Source organism: Equus caballus, chromosome 2, assembly GCF_041296265.1.
Source record: "Equus caballus isolate H_3958 breed thoroughbred chromosome 2, TB-T2T, whole genome shotgun sequence".
Lineage (NCBI taxonomy): Eukaryota > Metazoa > Chordata > Mammalia > Perissodactyla > Equidae > Equus > Equus caballus.
Genome location: NC_091685.1, coordinates 65,851,511 through 65,867,089, shown reverse-complemented (window position 1 = coordinate 65,867,089; position 15,579 = coordinate 65,851,511). Strand labels below are relative to the sequence as shown.

The window sequence follows — 15,579 nt, the reverse complement described above, 5'->3', positions numbered from 1 at the left end:
GGGGCTGGGGGAAGAGGGAAATGGAGAAACAGTGGTCAAGAGGTACAAAGTTTCTGTTATGCAAAAAGAATAAGTTCTGAAGAACAGGTGTACAGCAATGTGACTATAGTTGACAATATCATATTGTGTATTTTAATTTTGCTAAGAGGGTAGATCTTGGGTGTTCTCACCACAAAAAGGGAAAAAGAAGGAAATGGTAAACATGTGAAGTGATGGAAATGTTGATTGGCTTGTTGGTGGTCAATATTTCACAACGTATACATGTATCAAGTCATCACTTGTACAATGTAACTCTATACAATTTTTGGTAGTCAATTATACCTAAATAAAGCTGAGGGAAAGAAGTAAAGAGGAATTAAAATGGCATACTAAAAACAGTTTTTTAATACAAAATCAGGCAATAAAGGGGAACAGAAGAACAAAAAAGAGATGAGACAAGTAGAAAACAAATAGTAAAATGGTAGATCTAAATCCAAACGTAAATAATTACATAAATATAAATAGATTAAACACTCCAATCAAAAGGTAAAGATTGACAGACTGAAAAAAAAAGCAAGATCCAACCCTATATTGGCTAGAAAAGATGCACTTTAAATTCAGATTGACATTAACGCTAGACCAACAAATAGGTTGAAAGCAAAAGATAGGAAAAATATACATGATACATACAGTATAAATATAACTGGAGTGCCAACATTAACATCAGACAAAATAGACTTTAAGACAGGAAATATTACTGAGAAAAGAAGGTGATTTCATAATAACAAAAGGGTCAATAAAGCTAGAAGATGGAAAAAATTATAAATGTGTATGTACCTAAAAGAAAAAAACTTGAAACATATGAAGAAAAATTGACGAAATTAAAAGGTGAAATTTATAATCCAACAATTACAGTTGAAGATTTTGACACTCCTCTCTCTGGAATTGATAGAACAAGCAGAAAGAAAATCGGGAAGGATAAAGAACTGAAGAATGCTGTCAATTAATTTGATTTAACTGACGTGTATAAACACTCCACGTAGCAACATCAGAATACCCGTTCTTTTCAAGTCTGCATGGAACATTGACCAGGATAGACCCTATCTTAGGCCGTAAAACAAGTCTCGATTACTGTGAAAGGAACAAAATCACACAAAGTATATTCTCCAACCACGATGAATATTACATTAGAAATCAATAATAGAAATAAATCTGATAAATCTCCAAATATGTGGAAATTAAACGACACACCTCTAAACAACCTCAAAGATGAGGAGTTAGAAGGGAAATTAGGAAATATCTTGATGTAAATCAAAATTTAAAAAAGCATATTAAATTGTATGGTAACAGCAAAAGTAGTACTTGGAGGGGGATTTATAATTTTAAATACCAAGATTAGAAAACAAGAGAAGAAATATGTAAAATCAATGAAACAGAAGAGCAAATCAAATCTAATACAAGCAGAAGGGAGGAAATAGTAAAGATCAGAATAGGAATCAATGAAACAGAAGGCAAACAAACAAATAAAAGAGATAATCAATGAAACCAAAAGATGGTTTGATGAACCTCTAGCTAGACCAATCGATAAAGACTCAATTTCAGTAAGGACAAGAGAAGACCCCATTTTCATCACAGAATCTCCTGAAGGTTCAGGAATTAGAAATGAGGGAAAAGGTGCGTTAAAAACAAAATGATTGATGAAAGCTTACTTAGGAAGCAGTCAGACTCCACCCCCTTGCTTTTCCTCCCTGCTCAGCACACCTTGCCCTTTGCCCCTCCACACCCCAGCAGAAGACTGGAGATTTGTTCTCTGTTGAGTCTATTGAGGTTACAACAGAGGGACTCTGAACTGGGAGACTCCAGGCACAATTGAGGACACAGCCACCATCCTGAAGTCAGAGGGAATAAGTGAAAATTTGCCTACTGAAGGTTGAGAACTGCCAACCGCAGCCTTCTTCCCCAATACGCATCCAAAACATAGGCATCCGGCCTTAGGCCTTCAAGCAGGAGGGTAGGAAAGTCTACTTTGGGGACTCTGACCAGCCCAGAGTCTAAAAATGCTAAGCGTTTCCATGGACACAGCCCAAGCTATATCACCCTACAGTGAGAACAGTTGACAATCCTCACCCATGGGCTCAGAATGTCCAAACAATCTTTTGAGTGCACCACTCTGAAATACGAATGACCAGTCAAGAATAAGTAAGCATTTAGCATCTGATATGTCAGATAGAGACAAAACACACAGGAGGAAAAAGGAAAAGTTCGGAGGAAACAGAGTCTGCGCAGGGAAAGGACAACTTCACAAAGACTATTATTGGTATTCTTACAGAGTTAGTAGATAATATTGAACCATGAAACAAGAAAAACAGGATGCTTAAAAAAGAAGAAACATTCAGAAACAACAAGAACAAGGAGCCTCAGGGATTAATAGAAAAATGGAAAGGTTGAAAGATAAAAAGGAAGACATCTCAAAGAAATAGAGAAAAAGAGAAAGGAGACAGAAACAGAAGAGATAATTAAAGAACCATTACAGAAGGTCCAACTTTTAAATAACAAAAAATTCCACAAAGAGAGAAAAGAGAAAACAGAACAAAATTATCAAAGCACTAGTTAGGAAAATTTCTTGGAGTTGAAAGAGCTAAGTTTCCAGATTGAAAAGGTCCCTTGAATGTTTAGCACAATGGATAAAAACCAACCTATCCCAAGGCACTGCATCATCAGATTTCAGAACAATGAAGCAAAGAGAATATCCACAGGCTTCCAGAATGAAAACAGGGAACAGAGGACCAATGACCAAAATAGTTTTGAATTACTCAAAGTAACCCTGGAAGCCAGAAAATAATGGAACAATGTCTTCAAAATTCTAAGGGGATGTTATTTCCAACTTAGAATTCTATCTTGAGCCTAACGATTAATTGGGAGTGGGAGCAGAATAAAGACATTTTCGGGCATGCAAAGTCTCAAAACATTGATTCCATGCCCCCTTTCTAAAGAAGAGACTCAATGATGTACACTATAAAAATGAAGAACTAAACCAAGGAAGAAAAAAACCTGGGATCCAAGAAACAGAGCAGCCAATATGAGAGAGGTGAAAGAGATCCCCAAGAAGATGGTGAAGAGAAATCTCAAGAAAACAGCTGTGAAGTGGGACATTTTGGAGCAGGTCAGTGTCCCGGGGGATTTCTTCATTAAGGCGATATTACCGTATTGCCTGATGTGTTTGAATGTACTGAGAAGAGATTTACAAAACTAAGGACAACTACTTTGGCGGATTGAATTAATGACCAACACATAGATAATTAAGCAAATGAGAAATCAAGTCAATTACATCGAGGAAAAACTTAATATTGTGTTTGGAAAAAAATAAGCATAGTATAGTATATGGTTCAGCTGTGGGTAGAGTTTATATAATCATAACAGAAACACTGAATACTTAGCGAATAAAAATTAATATATAGCTATACTGGAAAGATGGGGAGATAAGAAGAGTATGTTGGAGAGACTGAAAAAGAGCTAAATTTATCTCATAGTAAGAAGTAAAAGGATCATGTCTAAAACTGAAATATCATGAAATGGCAATCTAAGCATGTTATTTGGTGAAATGGAGGTAAATGTCACAATCATCAGTTGAAAATGCTGAAAGTGTGCATTCTGGGGAGCAGAAAACAGTAGTTGGCAGAGGCAAAGGAGCCCACGGTTTTTTCATAGCAAGCCTCTCTGAGTCTCTAAACCACATACAGGTATGACCCTGATACACACTAAACTAGATTTAAAAAAAATCAAGAGAGAGAAGGAGATGACCAAGATTACGGAGAGTTGAGCTTCTGTACTCACAGGTAGAATATTGCCCGGAAACAAAGGGAGATTCTGGGACTGTGGCCCTGAGAAAAGTCTCAGAACACTGAACAGAAGAGGCAGCAACAAAATGTGATTCTTAGCAGCCATCCCAACGTTCACGAAATTGGAGGTCTTTTCTCTAATCCTTGGGAACTCCAATAGGAAATGGACTTGTTTTCTCAGAATAGCTCAGTTCAAAACTAGAGAGCATACAGGGCCTATCATTAGGGTTGTGGATATCACAAGCCCTGGACCCTAGAGGAGATGCTTGCAGACAAAGGACAGGAAAGCACAGAGCAGTGGCTTCCAATTTTTTTATTGTGACACACAGTTTACATTACAACCCAGTATACACATGTGAATAACTAACACACAGTTTCACCAAAAAATACCTATCCTCACCTTTTATACATTCTGTTGTGTTTTACCCCTCTCTCTTCTCCTTTCTTCTGTGGGCTTTATTCATTTCAGTTCTATTTCATTTTTTAAATGCTGGTTTTGACCTACTAAATTGATTTTCACTACCACTCAGCCATCAAGCCCCACAGAGCCAAAAACCCTGGTGAGAAGCATCCCAAAGGGACTGCGGCGAGCCTGGGAAGCAGCTGGAACCAGTGGGAAGAGCGCGGGCTTTACCACCACGCAGCTCAGAGTTGAAATCCCACTTTCATAATCCCGCTTACTGGCTGTGAGATTCTGGCTGTGTTACCTAATCACCTCAACTTTCTTGTCTCTAAAACTAAGATAACAAAACCCAGCTCTTCAGATTCTTGAGACAGCAGGTCTGTAAAGTGCTTGGCTCTCAAAAGGCACTCAGAAAATGTTCATTACCATTTCTTTTAAGTTGAAGGCGGAAGCCCCAAAAATGTGGGTCCTTACAAGTGAGTCCGCATGTGTCCCTGAAGCAGTTTAGTGGTTAAGACCTTGGAGTCTGGAGCAAGACTGCCTGGGTCAAGCCCTGCCGCAGAACAGCCCTGAGGACTTGGGCAAGTTGCCCAACCTAGCTGGGGGTCTGTTTCCTTACCTTAGAGTGGGGATGATAATAATACCTGTCTCTCAGGGTTTTGTGAGGATTCAATGACATTTAGAACAGTTCCTGACACATGAATGTAGTGTAGACCTTTACCATCACCACTGTAATGACACGTGAATACCATGTAGTTTACCACTGTAATGACTCACAAACGCCGTGTAGACATTTACCAACATCACCGTAATCGTGTCGGCTGGACACGAAACAAGTGACAGTGAGGCAGGATCCAAGGCTCCCAGGGAAGGTAGGGAGCACTAAACATTTGGCCTGTCTACACTGGCACAGCTGCAGTGGTGATTTTCAGCCAGAGACTATGCTGACTTGTCAGTGTTAAACCTTTGGAACAGCACCATACTTGTACCTCATTTTCTTAGCATTGTCCCCGTGGCACCCTCCAACTGCCCCTCCCCCGCTGCTACCAAGGAGAGAGCTAAACACGAGGTAGAATCCAATTTGGAGTAATATGCAAAGGCAGGGTTGGGCAGCAGCCTCAATGTGGTTGTTTAGAATTTTCTGAGCACTTAGAATGTCCTAGGATCTGAACTGTAGTCTGGACCAACTCCCCCATCAGATTCAGGCAAGAATTGTGTGCGAGGTGTGGAGTGCATGCAAGAAACTCGTCAAAGACGTTTGCTAGGGAGAACCGAGAAGGGTTTGGAGCAAAGTTTGCCCTTGTACCTTCCTCACACCCAAGGGACAGGGATGAGGACTCCTACCCTTGCCTGACCACCAGGAGTGGGCAGCTGAGAGGGTTGGAAAATGTCATAGGATCTGTGGTTGCCTAGCTAAAATCCACTCCCCCTCCTCCTTCTAATAAAACTCAGATTTTCTTTTGGGGATGCTCTCCTCTCCCTCAAGTTCAAGTGGTTTGAGGCAATCTGGCCCAACCCTACTCCCATGAACCAATCAGCACATCCCATCCCTGAGACTGTAGTCATTGGTTCAAGGGTAGAAATTGTTCTAAGTGGGTCCAACCAGGGTAAATAAGATGGCTCTCACTTATTTTATAAGACAGGAGGGCTTGATTCAAACTTCTATTCTAATTCCCCTGTTTCTGCAATGTGGCCTGGGAGCTCTTCATAGCTACCAAGATCATACAGGAGCAGACTTAGGATGAAGCCAACACTGCAGATGGAAGAGCAGAGAAATGGAAAGGAACTAGTCCTTGGGGATGTTGTTGACCTGCTGGATTAAACTAATGCCGAAGTCTGCCCTACTTCTAGACTTTCCAATTATAGGAAACTATAAATTCCCTTCCAAGTTGGGTTTTCAGTTATGCAGCAGAAAGGGTCCTAATTGATGAACAAAACAAGCGTAAATGTTGGGATTGTTTGGGGAATAGAGCAGGGTAAAGATGGCTGGTAAATGTTCACATGTTCATATGATATTTATTGTGAAATATATATTTGGTCTTTGTCCAGTTTTCTGACACAGAGCTCCTAAAATACTTAGAATTTCCTAAGTGCTGAGAGCAATAATGGTGTCTTTTGTTGTGTTAATGAGGTGACTTTTGGAAAGCATCTGGGTAACCCAAGGATGAGGGCTGATTGCCAAGGGAACCAACCATGTGTTTAGAGGGTTGAAACTTTCAGTCCCACTTGACTTCAGGGAGGGGAGAGGGGATAAAGAATGAGTTAAATTACCAACAGTCAATGATTTAACCGGTCATGCCTATGTCATGTAGCCTCCATAAAAACTCAGAAGGATGGGGTTCAGTGAACACATAGACATTTGGGAGAGTGAGGCTCCCGGGAGGGCATGGGAGCTCCCAGCTCTTACCCCATACCTTGCCCTTGTCCTACGCTCTCTTCCATCTCGCTGTTCCTGAGTTATATCCTTTTATAATAAACCAGTGCCTAGTTAGTAAAATGTTTCTCTGAGTTTTGTGAGCTGCTGTAGCAAATTAATGGAACCCAAAGAGGGGGTCATGGGAATCTCCGATCTATGGGTCATCTGTCAGAAGCACAGGTGACAACCTGGACTTGTGATCTGAAGTGAGGGTGGGGCACAGGCTTGTAGGACCGAGCCCTTAACCTATGGGATCTCATGCTATCTCCAGGCAGATAGTGTCAAAATTGAGTCAAATTGTTGGACACCCAGCTTGTCTCAGAGAATTGTTTAAAGAATGGTAAAAACCCCACACACATTGTAATTGGTGTTCAGAAATGTACTTCCAAATTCCCAAATCCATGCCATTCTGGTGCTTTCTATGGTGGTCATCCACACTCTCAGGCAGCAGCCCTTAGATGTGCCCAATCCAGAGATCTCCAATTGTCAGCCCAGGACACAGACCCACAGAAGTCTCTCTTTTTCCCCTTTCCATGCAGCATTAGCCCATTTATGTTAGGTTTAAAGTTTGTTGACAGCAATTAGAAACCAGGAGATAGTATTTGAAATCCCATATTCCTGTCTTATTTCGAAAAGTCCTCAGGACAGCATTCCCACAGGGTCACGATCAGGTGAGCCGGGTGGTAGCTGCTCCTCAGCTGGAGCCGTGCCACCGTCTCCCACCACTCAAGGACTTTCAGTTGACATTTATCCCTGTGCTGTATTGCTGCTTTATTTGCTAGAGTTGGGCTAACAGAAAGGCAAGATTTGTCTTGTCCCCATCCTTCTATCACAAGTGTGACAGCGAATGACAGAGAGGCCATCGCTTTTGCTGGATCTGTCTCCCTCACTCAAGCCACCTTTGTGTTTTCCACTTCTTATCTAGTCCAGCCTCCTCCTGAGGAAAACTCAAGCCCAGAGAGGGAAAGAGGTTTACACAGGGTAACTCAGCACAATATGGAACCCCTAACTCCTAATTCCTCATCCACATTTTTGTCGTATCCAGTGCCTCCCAGATAAATATCATATGTCACAGGAAGCCTCTCTATGTACTTCTGAATACAGCCAGGAATCTGAGAGCATGTTGGCTTTTAAAGGTTCCATTCTTGGCTAAGGCCTTTCCCCAGATCCCTGGCCTCCACCCTGGTGGAGAGCAGAAATAGCACGGGCTACGTCAGAAAAACTTAGCGTTGGCTCTACCACTCACTAGATGTGACCTTGGGCAAGTTACTCAAGTCCTCTGATTCTTAGGTTTCTCCTTTGCAAAATAGTGTAGCAACCTCTAGACTGAAGTAGAGCTGTTGTTAGGAATAAATGTGAACCTTTGTACGAGGGCTGGCGCACAGTCAGCAAGCCCACTCCCTCTCTGCATTCTGAGTAAGGAGCGCATTCAGAAACCAAGAGCCTCTATTATCACAACCCTCCCCTGCCTGTCCAAACGCTGAGGCATCCCTGGGTGCTGGCTTGGCTGTTTACGAAGCATGTTTGTGAGCGGGATCATACTTGGACTTCTTGACAGCCAGCCCAGTGCAAGAGGACTCCTCAGCCGCTCCTTACAGAAGAGGGCGGTGAGCGCCCCAAGCCGCACAGCTGAGCAGGGCAGCCCTGGGACTCTGACCACAGCTCTACGCTCACTTATTCTGTAACTCCAGAAAAGCGGCTCTAGGACTCTGGAAAAGTGGCTGCAGGACTCCCAGCTTCACCTATGAAATGCAGGGAATGGACTTGGTGGCTTCCGGAGTCCTCCCAAAGTCTCTGTGTTCTGTACGTCTCAGAATTCTGTGGCTGAATCATGTCCCCCCAAACTTTATATGTTGAAGCCCTAATGCCCCGTATCTCACAATGTGACTGGAGACAGGGCCTTTAAAGAGGGGAATAAGTTAAGGTGAGGCTTTCAGGGTGGGCCCTAGTCCAATACGACTGGTGTCCTCATAAGACGTGGAAATTTGGACACACAAAAGGGACACGAGACATGCACATGCACAGAAGAAAGCCCACATGAGGACACAGGGGAAGGCAGCCACCTGCACACCAAGAAGAGAGGCCTCAGAAGGAACCAACCCCACTGACACCTTGATCTTGAACTTCCAACGTCCAGAACTTGAGAAAATAAATGTCCGTTGTTTAAGCTACCCAGTCTGTGGTCTTTCGTTAGGGCAGCCTGAGCAGGCTCGTCCAGAGTTCCATGTCATTCCACTATGAAGAGCCACAGGCTTGGTGCTGCTGAGGTACCCAGTGAAGTAGGATGCCACCCTCTCAGACAGTACACAAAATAGTTGGGGGCAATCTGAGGGAGATTTTGGAAGTAGTTGTTTTCAGTTTTGCTTTAGTTTTTGTTTTATCTTGTTGGCTTTTTCTATCTGCCTCTCCAAATTTCCCATCCCCCTTCCTCTGTTAAGAGATGTGCTCCCTGGTCACAGGGGAGGACGATGACCCAGGGCCTGACCAGCCATAATAGCCCACCTCTCTGACAACAGGGATTGGCCCATGGAGTGGTCTTGGACGTCAGCATGGCCCGCGAGAGCCCCTCCCGGGATTGCCACAAGGATTACAGTAACAACAGCTAACTTTGACTGCATCTTACTATGGCTGCCTCCTGTTTTAAGCCCTTCATAGGTATTATCTCCTTTAATTCTCAAGCAACTCCATGAGATGGTTTCTTTTGCTGGTTCCTGAGAGGTTAAGTGACTTGTCTAAAGTCACCAGGTTAGTGAAAGGCTAAGCCAGGATGGATACCCAGAAAGTCTGGCTCCAGCACCCATGCTTTCTGCTGAGGACACTAAGCTGGAGCTGCTGGTGGATGTTTTATCCACCACACAGAGGAGGCCTGTTTGTACTCTGAGATAAAGAGGCAGGTCACTCGGGGTGATAGTGCCCAAAGAACGAGGCAGCAGACGCGCCCTCCATGGGTTAACACCAGCATCCTCTACTCCCAACTGGCCTCCTTTGGCAGCACTGGGGTGGGGCTGGCCCCTGGGTCCCATCTCAGTCCCTGAGAATGAGCTGTTCTCTGCTGGACCCTAGGGAAGTTCAGAGCACACCCGTCCGCTGCAAAGATCCCAGGTCCTGTCCTGGGGCTGAGGTAAAGATCCCAACTTGGCCGACAGCCCCAGGCCCCTCCATAACCAGCCATCCTGCCCCTCAATTGCAAATGGAGATACTAATATTTACCAGACAGTGACTGTGGGCATTAACAATGAGCTGATATGGGAAAGGACCTCATATTGGGCAAGGAGCAGGTGCTCACTGGGGACCCTATCATTTTAGGACAACTTGGAGACAATGGAGCTCATCTCTAGAATTGCTAAGGTGGTTCTTTATCCTAGAGTTCACTGACCCTGGCTGCAATCACCAGAACACAAACCTATAATTTTCACTCCAGATGCAAAGGCAACAGCTGCCATGAGGGTCTTTGGGCACCGGTTTCCCAGGAGCCAGCATCCTCTTTGTCTTCTAAAGCTCCCTCAGGAAAACAGGGCTGCCCCTGCCCCAGGGAGCTCCTCACACCAAGATCCAAGCCCTCAAAGGGTTGTGAACTGCTCAAAGCCAGACCCAATCTGAACAGCCCAACAACTCCATCAATAAAGCCTTTGGATTGGGGCATTGTTCCTTTGCCCCTACACGACCTACACACCCAACTCCCATAAAAAGAGGGAAGAATACCCTACCAGTCAGAAAATAAGATGCCCAGTGTCACTGATCCCTCAGTGAAAGGTAGTCTTCAGTTGATTTCCTATTTGTCAGCTAACTGGGAGCCAGGCCTGTGAGCCCAGGATGTAACGGGTGTGGATTTCATGCTGAGAAGTGGTAACAGCTCCAGAGCCACCTGCAGGGGAAGTTTGGGGCCAGCACTGGGGTACTTGAGGCACTGGTGGTGGAGGGGGGCAGTGTGAGGGCACTTGAAAGGGGATAGGGCAGGTGAAAGAGGTGTAAAGAGCCCTAGAAACCTGCATCTACACCTCTGGGCCCTTCACTATGTGTGTGCCCTTCGTATCTGCTCTACAGCTCGGCACCATGCTCCAAAATGGGGTGCCTGACTGCCTTCATCTCATCCCTCTTTTGTGTCAACTTTAGGGTCTCAGAATTAACATGTCCAAGACCAATCTCTTGATTTTCCCTCCCAAACCCACTTTTTCCTTGATTCAATGAATCAACACCATCACCGACTCTGTTGTTCAATCCAAAATGCCTAGCAGTCATTGTCTCAGTCCCTTTCCCCCAATCAGCAAATCCTAGGAGCTCTACCTCCAACATGATCTAGAATCTGCCCACTTATCTCCACCTGCATCGCTGTCACCCCAGTACAAGGCATCATTGGCCTCGACAACGGCTTTCTCTGGCCGCTTTTAATTCCCCTCTCCCCAGTATTCTCCCTTGTGTCATCTCGCTTTATTTTCTGGAGGTACTTATCAGTAGCTGAACTTACCTTGTTGGCCGGTTTATTTCATTGTTATGGCCTGTCTTCTTCGCTCACTAGAACACAGGTAAGCCACACAAGAAGGGGCCTTACTGTTCTTGTCCATCACTGTACCCCAGCCCCTTGCACAGCTCTTAGCACATCGGAGGTGGAGGTGCTCCATCACAGTTATTGAAAGATTGACGGAATCTTTATCTGGATCTTGTTGTCTCTGTCTTACAGGGTTAAGAGAAGGAAGGCGATTTGGTCAAGGCTGCAAGCTGGCGAGCAGTAACACCAGGACTGGATCCCAGGTCTCCTGACCACAGTCCAGTCCTCTCTTCTCTCCAGCACTTGGCCCCTTAGAAAATTCTTCCCAGACTTCCATTCCACAATCCCACTAATGACTGGTTTGAGTTGAGAGCAGATGTTCTGGGAGCTTCAAACCCTGAAGGCTGAGCTGCCACAAATCAGATTTTCTCAGTGGTTTAAAGAGAGGTCAGCAACGTCTGCAGCCTGGCAACTCTAGGCTCCCTGCCCTCCGGTCCCCTGAGGGGCCACCCCAGCCCGCTGGGGCCCACGCCTGGTGAGTTGTGGCTGAGTCAGCGGAAGTTCTTTCAGGGCTGAGTGCCCAGGAGGGTCCTGGCCTCAAGCAGGGCAGTAGCAGAAGCTGAGACCCAGCTGGGTCATTCAATGGAACACAGACCAAGCCCCAGGAGCATGAAGAGACAGGCCGGGGCTGGGGTTGCGGCTGAGGAAGCTCAGTGGCTGCAGAGGTTGGGATCAGGAGAATTCTCCCCAATGAGATGGAGAAGGCCCCCAGAAGCCCTTGGAACCTCCTAAGTAACTGGGATCAGGCCCTGAAGGGCTCCCACCTCTACCTGAAATACTTGACTTTAACTTTTCACTTATAGATCACCTTGTTACCTTGTTCCAAAAAGGACTGCAGTCTAACCAAAAAGATACACAACTACAATACACCAAAAGAAAACATTTTTAGAGTGGATAGGGAAAAATGAGTCAAAGGGGAGAATAAGAATAGAAAAGTAAGATGGAGCCGGGGATGGGGATAGTAGGCCCAAAGCCTGCTGTAAGGTCCTCTCCACTTACTAAGGAGGACACACACTTGGCTGAGTTTTCTAGAAGCCAGAGTGAAGAGCACAGCAGCACAGCTCAAGAATGGCAGCATCCAAAAGAGAAAAAAAACCCAGCTGCTCCAAGAAGCCCTGTTCTGAGGCTGACGTCACAAAAAAGAACATCCTGTGCTCAAGTTATCTGGTGGGTCCTCTTAGAGGGGATGCTGCATGATGCAGGACTCAACCTCCCCAACGCTCCTCACAAGAGCTCGGGGATGAGGCTCACTGTTGTGATCTGCAGTGCATCACGGTCGGTTAAGGTCACGCCAAAGGGGGGCCAGGCCTGGGGAACCCAGAGCAGGCAGAACCCCTTTGAAGCCCCTTTAGGCCTTGGGTAGTGGGTCAAACAGGCCGTGGACAAATCATTCTAACTCTCTGGGCTTCAGTTTCCTCATGTATAAAAAGGCAATAATTCTTACTCTCACAGAATTTCTATAAGGATTAGCAAAATTATATTTGCACTGTTATGGGCTAAATGTTTGTGTCCCCCCAAGATTCATATGTTGAAACCTAATCCTCAAAGTGATTGTATTAGGAGATGGGGCCTTTGGGAGGCGATTAGTCCTGAGGGTGGAGCCCTCACGAATGGGATTAGTGCCCTTGTAATAAGAAACACAGAGAGATGATTTCTCCCTCCACCACGTGAGGACACAACGAGAAGGTGGTTGTCTGCAAACCAGACAGATGTGGAGCACTTTGATCTTGGACCTCCCAGCCCCGAGAACTGTAAGAAATAAGTATTTGTTGTTTGAGCCACCCAGACTATGGTATTCTGTTACAGCATCCCAAAATGACTAAGACAGGTACCAACATATTATAAAGCTATAGTAATTAAAACAGTGTGCTATTGATTGATTCAGGAATTGGCAACTAGATCAATAGACTTGAATAGAATGATCTGTGCATATACGAAAATAAACTGTGTTAAAATGGCATTTTAAGTCAGTGGAGAAAGGATAAATGAATCAATAAATGATACTGGAGTACTTGGGCAATCATATAGAAAAAAATAAATTACATACTCATCCTCAGTGGTAACCAGAGAAACGAAAAGTAACTGTGAGATATCATTCTCCTCCATCACACACACATAAAAAGTCGGACAATATCAGGAGGTGGCTTGGCTAATGGGTAAACGGTCCTACTGGCTGGGATGGAGATGTTTATACTGCAATATGGAGGGAAATCTGTCACTATCCAGCAAAAAGGAAAAGGCCCAGTCACCCACAATGTCACCTGCAGGAACGTACACTGGAGATGCACAGGTAGACGAGGATGGTACTGCACCACTGTGACAGGAACGATGGAAGCGTCCATGGGGAATGGAGTGGGTCAGTGAAGTGGCTCAGATCCACGTGTATCAACATCAAATGCCTACTGAGGAGGAAAAAGGCAAGTTGCGTAGCAATACTTACAGGATTATATCATTAGGAAAAAATACAAACAGACAAAATGAAACTGTGTTTGTGTTTGCGCTTTATATACGCGTGTGTATAAAAGTAAAGCCAAGAATAAGGAAAACGTCCCCCAAACTCATAGTGACGATTCTTTCTGGGAGGAGGAAAGAGAAGTCGTACAGGGAAGGGGCAGGCGGCAGGGGCTGGTCAGAGGGACTTAGCCTCACCTGTAATGCCCTCATGTTTTATAAAGAAGAATCACTTTCCTTACAACTAGTACACTTTTTAAGATAGCATACAGTATGGAAAAATAATATAGTATACCGTATAGAAGCTAATATGCTGAAATATTAATAATTGTTAACTATGGGTGGAAGGAATCTGAATGAATGTTCTTTTCTCTTCTTTTTGAACTTTTTGATTTTTCATTATTCTTCAAATTTCCCACCTCTGCAGAGAAAGGGGACCAAAACTAAAACTGAAGGCCCCCAAACCTTTGTCTCTGGACTACCCCAGGAAAAGGGCTCTATGGTGAGCAAATAGGCTGGGGTCTGGCAGGGCCAGGCCCAGAGTGAGCAGTGAGAAGACCCAGGCTGCCTTGGCCTCCTCTCAGGCCTCCAGGAGGCCGGTTGCCACTGCTTTGCCTCACAGCAGCCTCCCACTTGGCCCATTTCTTTCGGGCCTCGCCTCCACACTGGCCCCCATACTCCAGCCCAAAACAGTCTCCCAAATAGAACACACACGAGAGAGTTTCCAGTCTACACAGGGCCTAAATCCAATGGGGGCCTGAATTCTCCCTCCCTTGCTTCAGCCACCAGGAGGGACCACCCGTGACAGGAATGAATTCAAGGCCTAGAAATGCACTGAGGCCCTTCTTCCCCAGCTCTGCCCCCGCTGGGCTCACACACATTCCAGACATCCAGGTGCAAACACCTCAGCCGCCTGGGCCTTAGGGGAAGGTGGGGCAAGTTGTGGAATTTTCCCAAGTGATAACTACTGAATGGAAAACATTTTGATGAGTCTTGCTCCTGAACTCAGGGCTGAAGGGGAGTGACAAGTCCCCAGCTAGCAGCCAGCTTCGCATGTGAGCTGTGGGAGCAAGCTGGGAAGTGAGCTCTCTCTAGTCTCAGCCTCTCCATCTGCAGAAAGGACATAGCAAAATTTGCCCCTTGCTGATTTACTGAAAAAGAGGACGGAATAATCTGCTACCCTCTTTTAGCTTCTTAGAAAAGAGGAGAAATCACACAGACCCATTAATAACAGGGGAGAGACCCCTTCCTGTCTTTCTGTAAGTCAGCGCTGGGGAGGCCAGTGTTGGCCAGACTACGTGTGAGGAGAACTCAGGGAGGCCCATCGAGCTTGTTGCTAGGATGGGAGAGGACAAATGGCCCAGTGCTCACACCACTCACCCCATCGCCAGCTGCCCATCCAGAACATTCCTGGTGATGTGGATTAAGGCTGCCCCAGGTAGAGAAGCCCAAGGTGACCTGGCCTACATGCCGATCTATATGACCTGGTGGATTTTTATGGTATGAATTAGGGCTGCCCCAGGGAGAGAAGCCCAGGGTATCCTCACCTACATGCCAATCTATATGACCAGATTCGTATCTAAAGTTATACGACCGCACAATAACCAGACCCTATCTGCACTGAAACCATTTAATGACTTTTTACCTCATCTTTTCTCTTTTCCAGTAAAAAGAAGTCACGTACCCGTGCCTTATAAATTTAGCTCTAACCCTCAACTCAGAGCAGCAGCAGGAGCTCTGACTGCCCATGGGTCCTGTCCCCATGCTATTCCATACTATTCTCTAAATAAAAGAGCACCACTGCCAGACCTTGAGAGTCCAAGAAACCTTTCTTTCGACTCTCCGGCTCACCATCCCCGCATCACTGGCACACTGGGCTTAGCTTGTTTCCCTCCCCTTCCTTCTTTAGCAGAGGGAACTACGCACAAGGGTTTATAAGAACGCA

At 45.2% G+C, this 15,579-nt stretch overlaps 1 protein-coding gene across 2 annotated transcripts in view; it reads right to left on the bottom strand.

Annotated features, from left to right (window-relative positions):
- The window catches only part of BLK (BLK proto-oncogene, Src family tyrosine kinase), an 86,615-nt gene extending 75,238 nt beyond the window's left edge, over positions 1 to 11,377 (bottom strand). For both annotated transcript variants that reach the window (XM_070261312.1, XM_070261315.1), the window contains exon 1: positions 11,103 to 11,377. The gene's annotated coding sequence lies outside the window, so the exon portion shown is untranslated. The remainder of the gene's footprint in view (positions 1 to 11,102) is intronic.
- Between the last annotated feature and the right edge of the window lie 4,202 nt (positions 11,378 to 15,579).